This window comes from Argiope bruennichi, chromosome 4, assembly GCF_947563725.1.
Source record: "Argiope bruennichi chromosome 4, qqArgBrue1.1, whole genome shotgun sequence".
Taxonomy (NCBI): domain Eukaryota; kingdom Metazoa; phylum Arthropoda; class Arachnida; order Araneae; family Araneidae; genus Argiope; species Argiope bruennichi.
In genome coordinates this window covers 82080941-82097606 of record NC_079154.1, presented here as the reverse complement: position 1 = coordinate 82097606, position 16666 = coordinate 82080941, and the positions used below count along the sequence as shown (strand labels likewise).

The 16666-nt window shown below is 29.8% G+C and overlaps 1 long non-coding RNA gene across 1 annotated transcript; it reads right to left on the bottom strand.

Moving 5' to 3' along the window:
* Positions 1-707: 707 nt before the first annotated feature.
* On the bottom strand, positions 708-10269 carry LOC129965353 (uncharacterized). Its single transcript, XR_008784203.1, has 2 exons — positions 10188-10269; positions 708-996 (listed from the first exon to the last, which is right to left on the bottom strand). It is a non-coding gene; the product is annotated as an uncharacterized LOC129965353 (long non-coding RNA).
* Positions 10270-16666: the final 6397 nt, after the last annotated feature.

The window sequence follows — 16666 nt, the reverse complement described above, 5'->3', positions numbered from 1 at the left end:
CTTCCACAACTAGGCCATCATTAATAGTTTGCGTTTCCAAGCATTTCTTATTATTCAATATATCATTCTTTTAAAAAACGCACAGTTTTGAGCAAAGTACTTATCCAGTACTTATCCCGTATTATGGATTCCATCGTAGGATATCTTATATATTCAATTTCTGAAGTTTATCTCATCTTCCTTACAAAGTCGGAGTTACAATCATCGACCAATCAAAGTGATAAAAAGTAATGCCTGATTAGCAATTTTTTTTCAAGTTATGATGATTGTTTGATGTACCGGACAATCATAAAAATCAATCACTTAAATTCATTACAGTGATATCGAGGTGTTTTTTTAAATTATTAAAATTCAAAAGCATCCAGATAAACATTAATAGCAAACTTCCAAAGAAAAGATTTCCAAGTGCTCGTATATTATTACAAAACGATTATTTTCTTTGTTTCTAAAATCTAAATATAATCCAGATATAACAATCAATTTCTTATTGTAGAAAATAATGAAATATCAATTTTATTTGAAAAAAATTGCTAAAAATTTTTTAAAAAGAAAATGCAATTTTTTGGAATCCAAAATAACAGTACGCTCCAATTTGGAAGATAAATTTCTAATTTGGCGTCGAAAGTTGGCGTCGCTGTTGTAATTTCTAAAGAGAAATTTGTTCTTATTGTTTACATCAGCAACAATGAGGGAAACCCACACAGTAATCATTCAAAACATCTTTAATGGCATCATTATTGAATCAGACAGCTGTGTAATTGGTGATGCGGAGGATTCGTAGGAAATTGTTGATAAGCAATTACTAAAAAGGGAAATTACTTTTGTTCTTCTCACAAACCCATAAATCATAATTAAAATATAAGCATTCGTTGAAGGATCACAGCATTCTGACAACTGCCTGCTGAGACAATGAATAAAAAATACATTTTGATGAAGTATCTTATTCTCTCTCTCTCTCTTTCTCTGTTTGTCTGTCTCTGTGCTTTTATTAGAATGCTAGAACAAAAATAAATAAGCAGAATTAACAAGAGACACAAAATAGCCTACTTTAGGTTCAAACTATGGATCAAATGCACAAACGAATTACCTTTTTATCTTTGAGTTTGAACGAAATAAATAAATTAGAAATTTTCTTATGCCACCAGGAAAATATTGCTTATTTTCAAGGAAATAACGCAGGGAGTTGTTTGGGTGTTCTTTTTGATACGAAAGGTAACGGTAGATAAAACAAAACAAACACTTTCTTATAATTAAAAGTACACCTCTTATAATCCAGAATTATATTGAGATATTTATCTCGACTGCAACTGGACTAAAACTTGATTGTGTCGCAAAGAGACAGAGGCTAAATTAATTCTACTACCAAAAGTAAAGTCCGTCTGTCTTCTTAGATAGTGTCTATATGTCCAAGCGATGCCTTATCAAAAAGACATAGACTCTGTCTTTCAGCCACATAATTCACACTTGGTTTAGTAAATTAATCTTCTCTTTCCAATAAGCGTGAGTCATTTTCATGGTGATTCTCTATTAGAAGACGTAAAATAACTTAAAATAATGACTTTGTTTTTGAGCATCACCATCATATATTTATAATGCGAATACTTAAAAGTCCTCCAAAGAACTTATCCAAGGAAATGAAAGTTATATGCCAGAGAATTAATATCTTTCATGCCGGAATTTCTCTGGACTTGAATACGCTCAGTGCAATGCAACGTTCTCAATTACCTTTATAACCAGAGTAAATATATAAGATTAAATAATATACCTTTCTATATAAGACTAAAATCAAGAGCATTTAAATATTTGAAAGTTTTAGAATCTGTAAGATTTATTCTACGTTTTCCCTTTTAAAACTAAAAAGTGTCTACAGTTATATTCGATGAAGCCAATAACGTTTTAACCATGGGGAAGTGCCGCATAAAGCACTACTTCCAGTTATTTAATTTTTCTTCTCAATACTTCATTATTAAATCAAACAGTGAGAGCACTTCGAGTTGTTTTCAGTGCAGCTTTTATTTTGAGTCAGAGCTTGAAACTGCTTAATGCGCGTGCTGAATTATGTATTAATAAGAAAACGCGATATCTCTATATATATCGATTGGCGTTGCAATGTTTCCAACTTACATCTAATCATTCATAAAAAAAAACTAGAAATTGACAATTTTCTAATACTTTCCACTCAGTCTTGATTTTTCTATTTTCTTCCACTTTCTCTCTCTTTTTGCCTTTTCTAGAGCTACTTTCTTTGGCTTTGGGTTTTAGTTAACTACCTTTGATATTTGTCTGAATAAAATACCTCTAACTTTTTGTTTGCTATTTCAACTTTCTTTTTCATTTTTCTTCTTACTGGCCAACTATTCACGTAAAGCAAATAACTTTTTCAAAAAGGAAAATAGACATAAAACAGAGTTTATTTGTAGATCTTCATCTTCTGCATTCATCGAAAACGAAAAGATTAAGCAGACAACATTAAATCTAGTTTTTTAATGCTATTTAAATGCATGAAATTTAACATCTGGCACTGAATTTTAGGATTTTGGATTAATAAAATTAAAACAATATCCTTTGCGGCATTAACCATTTCTCTTTTTATTATTCCTCCCTCTAGGAACGCAACACAAGATTATTCGTTTTGGACAGTAAATATTACATTCTGCCTTAAACAGAACAGGCACATAATTCATAGAAAGATTTTCATCGCCATAATCTATACTCTGATAAAATACACAGAACCAATAAATACAAAATCAGAATCCGTGCACATTTGCACATAAATGAAATGTCCTTGCTTTGGTATGTCCTAAGATGTAATCATTGATTTATTGTTCTATTCATCAAACATAAGTTCGTCATGCATGGACCCCAAAGTCGCTCCTTTTGAATTAATTTGACGAATTTCTAATTCTCATTTTAAATATGCAAAGGTACAAGATATCGAAGATACATTTTCTTTTACAATCTGCCCACTCCAATGAAATATACAAAGCAGCTGAAATAGCATATCAGAATCCATGCAAATTCGTACGCAAGTCAAACATTGCCATCTTTATGCGATGTCCAACGACATAATCACTGGCTTGTTGTTCTATTCATTCAAGCACAAGCTCCCCCTGCAGATTGGAGGAACGTAGCGCATGCCTTAATTAACTCCATCGGCGTCATAACGACTAATACAATAAACACGGGAAAGGGACATAAAGGGGCGAGAGAGATGAAAAATGACCGTAAAACGGGGAATTCCTTGAGCCATTAGTCGCATAACCGGCGTGTTGCCAAGGTGAGAGATTTAATGGTGAAGCGAAGTCGTTAGTCCCCTCCTTTCTAAGCAGACAGTTCTAGAGAATTAAATTCGGCGATTGTAGAATGGCAATACTCTTAATCGAGTACATGCCATGTGATTTAAAATGAAACAAAGAATGCAAAGGGCTATTTAAGAAAATACTTTATTTTAAAGATTTTTCTGGGCCGATTTTTACGAAAGTGACATAATATAATAAATAATTCAATCAATGTGAATAGGAATAATTATTTGTTATATATACACAGATAAAATTATGGTAAAAAGTATAACGTCGCAAAACTCAGTGGCTTGTAACATAAATCGTCTTTTTATGCAATGTAAAGATACTTCATAATATAATGAAATCACAGAAAACTATATTTAACTTTAATTACATTATGTAATGTTTTATGAGAAATTATCATGCAATTGAAATTGGAGAAAGTATTTCCTCTTTTAGGAAACTTCTTTTACTTTTTTCTTCTTTCATTAATCCTCAGTTCGTAGAACCAAATAAAGCTCGGAAGGTATCCGAGTCAGTATCATTTGAGCGATTTTCAATTGTGCTTAAAGTCAACCATCTAACTCTCCGACCCGCAGCGAAGGCACACGGATTTAAACCATAAAACTGAATGATCGGACCGCCGCAACAGCAACATTGGCGGGAACTGTGGTTGAGTCCTAAGGGCCGTCACCGGTCACGTTACAACCCTCCCCGAAGGAAGTACGTCCCGTCATCGATGGGAGGAGTCAGATCCCCCACCTATTAGTGTACCCTCCAGGGTGGCGAGATCCAACCACCATGCCGGAAGCATCTCATCCTCATTTCTAGGTGCCCCCCGGGGGTTTCAATTGTGGTTTAAATCAAACTTCCTTCTACATTGTTCTTATTCTTATGAATATCTCGAACCTGTTTTCATTCTTGAGAATTTGAAACCGATCTGAATCCAAAGTTTCCTATTGGATTCTGACCGTGAAGAAGTTTTATATCATTCAGCCTCATCCAAGATTTTGTTTATATGCCCGGAATATCTTGTTGAAATCCTGATGAAATCAAAGGACCAACCAGAAACGGAATATCTGTCTTCACACATACAGTGTACCATTCTGATCTATAACCACTAATCACTAAACAGCACATTTAACACTGAACAAAGACATTCTATTATAACACTGGATTCATTTTATTTTTGACTAGCCGCCTTTGGCGACCAGCCGGTTCGCCAATCTTAATGTTCATTTAAATTTTAATAATTAAATATTTTACGCAATTCCTACTTTAATAGATTCTTCATCAAAATATTTTAAAACTTCAAATTTTGATAGTCATATAATTTACTCATAATATAAAGGTCTTCAGTCATAACGTAAAATGTATCTCTCTAATTTTCTGTTATCTCTCGCAGAATTTATGCTTTAAATTAAAGTGGAAAGAATTAATCTGCAATTAATATAATAATAATTTTTACTGAAACAAAACATTTTTTTATAATATGATTACTGATAACAGAGTCACTGAGCGTTTAAACTTTATGGGCACTAAAGAATATCTTTCTTAATTTATGTAATATCTCAAGAATTTGTCAACAAAATATTCTCAGATTCATCATGACCAGATCGATTCATTAACAATGTTTAATATTAAATGCATCAAACACTAATAAAATAAACAGAATCGTTTAAAATAATCGGTAGAAAACAGGTTTAAAAAAACTACTTAAAAAACGATGTACTTAAAACTATAAGCATATGCAAAAAATATATAACTAACATAAATACAATTTAATTAGCTTGCAACTAACCTAAAAATAATTTAAATTAAGAATCATCCGTTGATAATATTGTCAACAATCAGAACACAATGCGCATGCGTGAATTTTCAACGCCAGTTACTGTAACGCAAATGCGTGAATTTTTCTACGCCAGTTGGGGTAACGCTATGCAGATTAGAAATTTTTAATTTCCTTTATTCTGTGTTATTTTAATTCAAAAGTACTTCAGAATGAATCTGAAAGATCGATTCATTAACAATGTTTAATTTTAAATGCATCAAACATTAAGAAAATAAACAGAATCGTTTGAAATAATCGGCCGAAAAATGTTAACCCTAGCCTCATTACTGAAAAAAAACTGAAGCCTTACTCATTTGGCGTTGGGGAAAATAAAAAGATTTTTTGGCGGGAAAGTTAGTTTTTAATTAATAGTTAAAATCTAATTAAAAATTCAAAAAACGGAACCGCAGGTGCACATTTCCGACCTCCAAGGTATACATGTACCAAATTTGGTAGCTGTAGGTCAAATGGTCTTTTCTGTAGAGCGCCAACACACACACACACACACATTGAGCTTTATATAAGTATAGATTAAAAAAAATTATTTCAATCGCACCGCCTACTGCAAATATTGCCCAAACCATACTAAATCTACCCCTAACTGGCATTTTGCAAAAAAGTGGTGTTCTTTATGTAGATTATATCAGTAAACCTTAAATCAGTCCTGGCTCTCAAATTTTCTATTAAATTAAATTAAACATTTTGCTTTCTCATGTACGAAGTATGTAAAGAAAAAGTATTGTAATCGTTAAAGAATCCGTACTGGAGATTTTGATGAATCAGCATGTTTCAGACTTTCCTGTGTGTGAAAAACACTTTTTAAAATTATGGCAGACTGTTTGTGAATATAATAACTTAAAAAGATTTTGAGCTAAAAGGATGAAATTTTATTACACCAAATTTGTAGATTTTTGTCAAATTTCGAACGAATTCCTTTGAAAGGAAGTCTATTTGTCCAGTTTTAGAAATATATATTACAAGATAGATAGATAGAGAGCTAGATAAATAAAATTTTGTGCAAAAATTTGATTTTCCCAGTACAGGTTCCCAGTACAGGTATCTATTAAATTTGAAATCAAATTAATCTTGGCTCACCTCTGTCTATGCCTTCACAAGCGCTTAAATGCAATAACTCAAAATGCGTAATGACATAAATATACGAAATTTAGTGTGTAATTTTGTGGCTACAATTGTAATATTCTATATTAAATTTCAGTTTCAATTGGTTAGAAAAATCCATCCAAAATACATATTCGATGTTCTGTTGCCTCTGTATTAACAGCATCTCCAAGATTAATCTCCAAATTTTGCAGGCATAAATATGTTTTGTAACTATTGTTCGCCAACGCCTGTGGTTAATAATATACAAAGTGCAGTATATTAGAGAATAATCAAGAAAGCTTCGTGGAGACGATCCCCCTTGGTTTCGTTTGGAAAGCTCACATCATTTTAATTGGTAACAGTTTTTAAATGTTTCAGACAATATTTAAACGTGAATCAATATAATATTTATAAAATGGCGGTTTTCCTTTCAACTTGTATTTAATATTAGAATTTCTATACTGAGCATTTTTCATTTTTCAACTGACATAGCATAATCGCATCTCGTCTTTTATTTGCTAAGAAAACATTTTATTTTATGCTGGTATATCTTTGGATCTTGTCACGAAGAAATTATCTTTGGCCTACCCATTCGATACGGTTTCGTTAAGTTAGAACAAATAATTTTTCATTCTTTAAATCCCAAGGTTATTATTTTTAATGTTTTTAAAGTAATAATGGTAGTTTACATTATTTATTAACATAAATGTTAACAATAATTATTTTTCGTTTTACCGTTTATATTATTTATTAACATGAAAGTTAACATTAATTATTTTACCGTTTACATTATTTATTACATAAAGGGTAAAAATGATTATTTTACCATTTACGTTATTTATTAACATGAAAGTTAACAATAACTATTTTATCTTTTTACTATTTACATTATTTATTAACATGAAAAGTAACAATGATTATTTGAGCGTTTAAAATTACAATTGTAATTATAATTCAAATGTTTGGTAAATAGCATTTATCTTTGTACAAAAAAACTTTGTATTTATATAACATTTTGTTAAAACGATATGTATTTTTTTAATTTAATTTAAAATAATTTCTTCTAGTTTGTTTTTTTTACAAAAATGCATCCATTTATGAGTCCTGACCTGTCGATTACTGTTAAATTTACTTTTTATCTTTTAAGTATTCTGCGTATAATAAAACAGACAGCAGAACATTTCTAATTTATTCTCACTAAATCCAATCACATTAAGTTATAGAAAAAAGAAGGGGAAAGAATAACAACGTTACAGCGACTTCCTCAGATCCTCTTGATTTCTGCACCACCTCATTCACCAGAGATATCTAGATATCATTAACAGAATAAGCATCATCTTGGTATTATTAAGACGCTCTGACGACCACACGAGTGCATAAATCCGTCTGTTTCTGTTCCAGAAGGAAATTGCCATCAAAGAAAAATCTGTTCGGCTTCGATGCATCGGTGCATCTGCGCCGCTCCTCAGCTGTGCTCTGTCCCCAATTTATTTGATGAAGTTGTTCACAAAAAGGACCTCTCCTTTGAGGAAGTTAATCCACTCTGTAAGGAGCTCTGCTCACCAAAGCGAGCCTAATAACGCATAATTAAAAAGATCGTGTCGATGGCTTTAGGAACCGCCCTCCATTCACTAACGACCACAGAGTTTGTGGGCTCACGTCCCAACTTATTCGTACCAGCTAATATTTGTGCCTATATAGGCACGTAAAGCATAAAACTGCATAATTCATAAATTGCAAGGCGCGAATGATTGAGTTTGGTGAAATTTGCCACACTAATGAAGCGAGTTATCTCTGGATGTGGTAAAACAAATGGGGCGAATTCATCCTATTTAAGTCTTGATTAAAGGTAAAGCAAAATTCGTCCATAAGAGACAAGTTTTATGCTTCTAGATAGTTCTTTTTAATTTAAATCATATGAACTAGAAACTATTTGCATTTATTTGAATCTAAGTCTGCTTTCTGTAAGAGATTTCTCATGTTCATACTAATAAGCATATTTTATTTGTGGCTGAACAAAAATATAATTGTGGCTTGATTATAGTTCTTGGTGGGCGAATATCTACTGAAAAGTGGCAACAGTTAGATATTTTGGAATTTAAGAGATATTATAGGACGTAAATACGATGCATACGTTTAAATTACGAATACATTTTAGCATTTAATAAATGTTTTGTTTGTCTTATCTTTTCTTTTAAAATATGCTTTATGAGTGACTGAATTAAACTGAGAAACTATGCAAGAAGCCAACACTTCTTTTCTTTAAAATAATTTATCCTCTTCCTCTTTTTCTCAGTTCATTGAAAATAATTAAGCTTCAATTTACGGTTCATTCTGTTTTCTGCGGAATTGAACTTGTTATATTACAAACGTAAAAAGACAAAATTGTTTTTAAAAGGATTTTATTCATGAAAGTTAGCTACATTTGTAATAAGAGACTTTCTTCAAGAAAATAAGCTTTGGCAATTAGATATTTCCCATAAAAGTTATTTAAAAAAAATAACAATTTTTATACTATTTGCATTGTAACATCTAAACGTTGTAATGAAAATTATCGATATCATAAAAATAATATTCCATTTATTTATAATGTATATTTTCATTAAAGTGTATTATTTTAATTTAAATTGCAATAATTTTTTTTAAAAATTCTATAACAGTTCTTTTGTCAATTTTTATCAACTGATTTTCACAATGTTATTTGATGTACTCTACATGTAAGGTTTATTATGAAAAACATGTTTCATCATAAATTCGAGCGAAGTAGGAAATCTCATTTAACAAAGATATGTTATCCGTCAAACAATACTTATGAAAAACTGGATTTCCATTATTTAATACATTTTAATAAATATATTTACAGAAGTAGGATTGTAATAAGTCACAGCAGACAATTTTTCAATCAATTAAATGTATTAGAGTATGAGTTTGAGTTTGAGTTTGATGCAGTTTACTGGTGCTAAAACCCTTTCTGATTATGCAGCGCCAACCATAAGGTAAATGCATACATATGGTTCATTAAAAAGGTACATGGTCACATTTTAAAAGGTTTTCCTTCTCTAGAGCAGAGGTTTTGAATAAACTGTTGTAAAGATTTGAAGCATTAAAAGGGAATGAACAATACTCATATAAAATAGAAGAAGCCTATCATTTTCAAAAAGGTAAAAAGATGAGGATGAGATGAGTATTAGAGTATGACCATTAAGATTAGAACATATGATGAACTAATGATCATCCGTTCATCAACATAAATAAATCATTTTTATAAGCTTAATTAGTGAAAACATAAATATATATACAATAAAATAATTTCTTTAACTTTTCAGTCTTTACAAATGATAATTATTCCAATGAGACTAAAGAATATTCCTTCATATGTTGATTGCAGATCTCACGGATTTTTAAAAAATAAGAATATTTAGATCACATCTTTAATTAAAAAAGTAAATAAATTATACATTTTTCCATTCCATTATTTTTGCACGAAATTTTGCCTTAAAACATATTCCAATTGTGCTTACTCACCAATTTTATAAAAAGTAAAAAGAATATTTTATAAGAAATATTGAATTTTAACAGTGGAATATATCAGTTATTTAAAATTCAGTTTCAATTAAAGCTAAAGAAAATCCAAACAAATTTGCTGAGTTGACTCTCTCCAATTTAAAATTTAAATGTTCCAATATATTGCTTGGAATTACAACTATTGTTCTTTTTCTTAAAAAAATAAACAGTATATGATTTGAAGATTCAATTATATTATTATTATTATTATTATTTACTTTAAACATCTACCTCCTAAAATGTGACGTCATTGAACAATGAATGTGAACTGCCATTTTTGATTTAGAGTTCATTGATGCAAATTTAATCTATGTATGCGTAATTGGTAACTCATAATCTTCTCAGTTACATAATTTGGATAAATGCTTCAAATTTCATCACAATTGCGTAATATTTAATAGTATGCTTACCTTTAAATATGCTGAATAATGAATCTGTGCAACATGATGTTTTCCAAATGCAGCTCATTCTGAAGCTTGAAGAACTATAACAATTTATCATAAGCATGATAATACATAAGGGCCAGGTGCATTTGTGGAGAACTCATAATGATGCGAAATAATTGGACGATAAAGTAAATATTTGTGCAGACGATCTACTGTTTAATATAAAATGCAGATGTAATTATTTTGGAATGCTGAAATCGGAAATGGAGATCCGAGCACAATCATTTAAGCAATAAAAAAATCGATCAAAATTTGATAGCTTATATTTCAAAGTTTATGAAAAATATTTGATTTTTTCGATTAAAAGTTAAAGTATTTTCACATCAAAGCCTGAAATTAAATATACAATGTAATTAAATATTTTATTTCTCTAATTTTTTATAAGTTTTTTTCGAATACCTGCTGCCAATTTTTTTCAAAGAAGTTTTAATTTCGCTTTCAGTTATTGTATTCGATATTTCTAATAAAATAACATGAATAAGTATAATACATTTCTTTATTATTTATTTTCTAAGACAAAATGAATGAAATAATTCAAAAACAGAGATCATTTTACAACCTGTTTTCAAAAATCATATTTTTAAATTCTTGGCTCTCTTAATATTAAAATTTTAACCAATGGTCTCAAAATACCTCATAATCTATGAAAATTTTAACTTTGTTTTGCTTTTTTAACCAATAAAGAATACTCAAAGTAGTCGATTCTTTTATAAAGAAAATTTATTGCAAAAGAATGATTTTAATTAAAATTGGATAAAAATTGTTTTCAAAGTATTTTGCTGTTTCCAAGAACAAATGTCACAATCAAGATCTTGCGATATTAAAATGCCAATGGCTTGACCATCTATGCATCTTATCTTTTTTCTGAGCTGTGATGTAATTTAAATCCTATTCTCAAAACTTTGTATTTTTATCATCTGCTTCTTCCATATTTTAGATTAATTGACTTAAGATGATAAGTGGCGGTATTTCAACTAGGGCAAATTAGGCGGTTGCCTACGGTAGCTAAACTGAAGGGAAACTGAAAGCATATCGATTTAAAAAATATGTTATTATCCTGATTGCTAAAAAATGAATTTTTAAAATAAAAATTCAATGAAATAAAATATTACCAGTACTTTGTTAGTTATAATTGGTGAGTTTTTATGTGTTTCAGTAGATTCCTTTGTTATTACAATATTTATAAACACCAGACATCTGTTTAAATGTATCGTCTGCCGCTCTGTAGCCATGAGTCATAATGAATAAATAAATAAAAATATGTATTTTATTCAAAGTTCATAAAAAATAATTAATCTCAAATAAAGCGTTTGATAATTTGAGTAAATTAAAAATGTATTCAAATTTGAAATTCAATTGACCAGTTTTGTTTTAAAGATGAAACTTTCAAGGAATTTTGTCTAAGGATATTTTTTTAATGGAATAATTGTCTAGAGTCATAAAATGTCTAAATCCGCCATTGAAGATAATATATTTATAAATTTGTTAGTAGTGAATTAGCAATAATTATAAAATTACTCATTATTTTTTTTAGAATCTGAGAAGTTTTGATGATATAGGAATGAAATGGAAAAATGGCTTAAAAATAGTTTTCATCCATTTTATGATCGGGTAACTTTGTATTAGGAGGGATATGGATAAAAATATTTGTCATTGCTTTGAATTTTCTTATTAAAAGAATTTGGCGCATAAAACATTAATACTAGCTTTATCCGCAATTATAGGTTTTCATGTTTTTGAGAATAATTGAAGAATGAGATTTCAGATGAAATAATCCGTCATGAATTCAGTATTATGAAATTAGCTTTTGTATCTCATGTGTAACTTCAAAAGAAAAGCTGAGACAAGAATAAATAAATAAAACATCATCCCTAGTTTTTGGTCAGATTTAAATTAAATTCAACTGCTGATTATTTAACTTGAAGTTCAGAAGATTTGATACTAAGAGTTTTGCCCAGGCGCATAAACAACTGAAACGAGCATTTATTCACAACAGACAAACCGAAAGTAGAAGCCGACAAAATACGAAAATCATTTATTGTATTTCGATTCTACTATTATCAATTAGAATTAACAATTTTCTATCCTAGGCCTCTGTTTTTTCATTAATATAGCCCACACGAGAAGGACTTTTTGCTGCTTAATTGTGTTATAATGAAATCATAATCATGGATCTTGTTAATATAAAAATTAGTTATACCCGCAACTCTATGGTTTATGGGATGCTTGTTAATTAGAATAATTATTTTCTCCTTCAATTACACTGAAAATTTATTATAAAAAAACTATCGGCAGCATAATGTAGTTTAGTGATACATAGTTATTTATGTTTAAAAATTCAAGAATTCAATTAAAAATTTAAAATACATTTTAAAGATGTAGCTTTATAGAGGCGGATTTAAACATTTTAAAATAAAATAATTTAGAATAGAACAATTAGATGGAGAATAAATATCAAAAATACAGAACTTCATACAGTGGCTCAAAAAATTGAGAGTACACCTTACTTTTACTTGATAAATGCGACTTTCAATATAAATAACACATAACCGGGAAGTGCAAACATGTTTTTATTTTTACACATAACAAATGGTTTAATTTAGAGTATATATAGAGAAAAATCAACGAAAAACTTCTAAATTGAAAAGTTTCAGAAGCATTTTAAATAAACATACGCAGAAATTTAATTTTCCAGTAGGACAACGAATCCAAACACGTAACTACAAAATATGGTGTCTTTTTCTTTGTAAACAGCAGTTACACACACCACCACAGTACCCTGACATCAATAGCATTGTATATCTGTGGGCCACATTCGAAGCAGTGGTCCAAAACACAAAATTAGAAACAAAACCCATTTAAAACAAGTAGTGCAAAAAGAATGGGGTAAAATATCTTCAGATAGCGCCAAAAATTAGTCGATTCAGTACCATGACGTTTAGAGGCCATTATAAAGGCCAAAAGACAAGCAACTAAATATTGACACGTTCTTTCTGTGCGAGATATTATAAGAATTTCACTGGTGTATTCTCAATTTTTTGAGAATACACCAGTAAACTTTTCAATTTAGTATTTTTTCGTTGATTTTTCTTTATTTTTACTCCAAATTAAACCATTTGTTATGTGTAAAAATAAAAATTTTTGCACTTCCCGGTAATGTGTTATTTATATTGAAAGATGTATTTATCAAATAAAAGTAAGGTGTACTCTCAATTTTTTCAGCCACTGTATATTTGAAATGGCATATTGCCGCACATAAATGAAAACCAATAAGCTGAGTATAAAAAAAATTTCAAATTTATTAACATTATCTTCAAAATTTTTTAAATACAAAATGTGAATTCAAGAATTTTTTTTAAAAGAGTGATATTACAGAAACAAAAGAAAATAAATAAATAAATAAAATAAATAAAGCATTATAATTATGAAAAAAATGTATAAAATATCATATACTTTAAGCATTTATTTTTTATGAAATATCTACATTTTTAATATGATTACATAATACTGAGAATATTTACATATTTACAAACGATTTAGATAAAAAGAATTTTTTTTTAAGTAAAAGCTTGCAAATAAAAATTTCTGGCAACAATTTATCATTTGAATTGCGAAATATCGTCTGCTACTTTTACAATCGTTCTTTTTTCAAAATTCTACATGTAAACAAACAATAAATGAACAAATACGGTTTTGCTCTTTACAAAGATGAATAGTCCTATTCTAAAATTCAAAAACATTGTGAAATGCATGGTATTAAAATTTCTAAGAGCAAAATAAGCAATATTATTAATGAAAAAGTGAAAAACTATCAATCATTACTTCTACATGGAAAGAAGCCTCCAAATGAATACTTGTAAACGGTAAGTACTATTTCAAATGTTTTTAAAGTGCAACTTCTGGTAATAAGAAAAACTCCATCGACCCAGAAACCAATTGCAAAGTCTTTAAAGATAACTATAGTAACAATATATAAAATAATAAGCCAAGATTTACAACTTAAAAAAAAATAAATTGTTCATTAGCTTATGTCGAGCTCAATGAAGAAAATATTTGTAGATATGTGTATGAAAACTATTTGGCGGGAAATAAATGGAAATTAATTGTGACTTTTAATGAAGTATGATGACTGCGACAAATATAGGTCTGTTTACTATTGAAAACGCAGACAAATCATAGTACAAAACTGATTATCTCAATACAAAGAAAACTTCAGTAAGGAATTCATGATTGACTCAGGATTCTATTAAAATGGGAAATTAAAAATAAAAGGGATAAAAAAAATGTTAAAATGAACCCAAAATGCTATCAAAAGAAAGTCTTACGTCCAATATTTTCAAAAAAATTATTTTATGATCCCAATTAATTTCAAAGAATGTAAATTCGTCAAGACAAAGCTGCAAATCTTATATCGAAAAGTATTGCTGCCTCCCTAGATAAAATGTTGACTGATACAGATGTTATATATACGCCTTTCCAACATATTCCTACAAAGTCCTCCCCTTGACATTTTATCTATGGACTCTTATGCTTTGTTTGTTCAAAAAGAGCTTTATCTAAGGGCAAATCTACCAAGATTGATGGGCTCTGGAAAATAGAGAAAGAAAAATGGAAATTTTACGAAAAATCTTTCTTTCACAGAAATCATGTTTTAGACTTACAATCTAGAAAAAAAAAGTGATCAGATCGAACATTTCAAATGAGTCGTTACATTTTAAATATTAATTAAGCAACCTCATAACTTCAAAATTGTTCTAAAAATATGTAAACTCTCCTTTAATGGTATGGCAATTTGTGGCAATTCGTCAAGTGCAATTTCAAATTATAATCTTTCCGAGAAAATATATTGTAAAAATTACTTAAAGAATTTTTAACCATTCTCTTCTTTTTCAAACTAGTGGGAATGGTCTCTTACATACTCTCTAATGAAAGTCTTACCCCTCACCCCCTCTACATAAAATTGTGTGCCTTGGTTAAGGCCACAAATGCCTTACTTGGTAATGGTGAAAGATGGTTACAAAAATGTATTTTTGACATGAATCTAGTATTTTGTTGAATCAATTTATCCCATATTTGACAAAGAACTATAACTGTATTCACAAGATCACATATTGAATTAATACCATTGCTTTTACATGCAAAAGAAATTACAGGTCGATAGATGATCAACTCTTTGACATATTTAGTTGAAAATTTGATAAGGGTCTACATTTTAGATGATAAATCTGTGTGCTAAATTTTATATACCTTGCGTTTTTCTGTATTCTTAATTATGATTATCTTTTTTTCTTATTGTGACCTTACTGTTTTATTATATGCGAAATATAGAGGAAGTATTGTTATCGTGAAAAGATTCGAATTTGAAATTTTGGTGAATCTCCACATTCTTGATTTCCCTGAGTTCGAAAAAAGGCACTTTTGGAATGTGCCTGTTTGTGAACACGAGAACTCAAAAATACTTTGAGCTAGACAGCTGAAATTTGGTACATAGAATTACGACTAAATTTGTAGATTTCTATCGAATTTCGAACGAAATACATCTCGCTCTGGTTGTTCGAATACAAATGGACTCGGTAATTACAAAACAAAAAGAGTTAGGTAAATAAAATTTTTTACACAGGTAAAACATCTAAAATATAGATACTTATCAAATTTTGAACTAAATTCTACTAAAAGTTGACAGTCTGTTTATCTGTACTTTCGCATGCATGTAAACGCAACAATTCATAAACGCTATGACTTAAATCAATTAGTTTAGTTTAGTTATATTAACGTCCCGTTGTAAAGAAACACTAGGGCTATTTTGGGACGGACCTCGTAATTTTGAACTGCGGTCAGATGACGACAACGACACCTGAGCTGGCATCCCCCTCTCCACGCCACACCACACTAGCGGGAGGACGTTTGGCATGACGGATTTAACGTGCAACAGACCCCCTTACGCGATGGTTCTTCGGTGGAATCGGGTTTCGAACCTGAAACAATACGGCTCACAAGCCGAGACCTTACCACCAGGCCACCGCGGCCCTATGAATGAAATCAATGAAATTCGGAATGTCATCTTGTGACTGTAATTATACTTTTATGTCAAATTTTGATATGAAAAATGTGCCCAAAATGTATATTCTCACTATAGTTCAGTAAAAAAGCTAAATTCACTCCAAAGATCTATAACAAGTAACTAGCATTCAGAAATGCCGTGGAAGATCTTCGCGGCCTTACTTGAGGTCCACATTTTTATGCCGAAAAAAGAGGGGGGGGGGGTAAGACCTTTATTGAAGAGTATGCGAGAGACCACTCCTTCTGATTACATTTTATGATACTCAAAGAGCCAGACAGACTTCTTATGAATGGTTTTTTTTTCAAAGTTTGATAGCAATCCACAAATTTGAACTAAATTCTCTATACTAAATTTCATACTACTAATTCAAAATATTATTGCA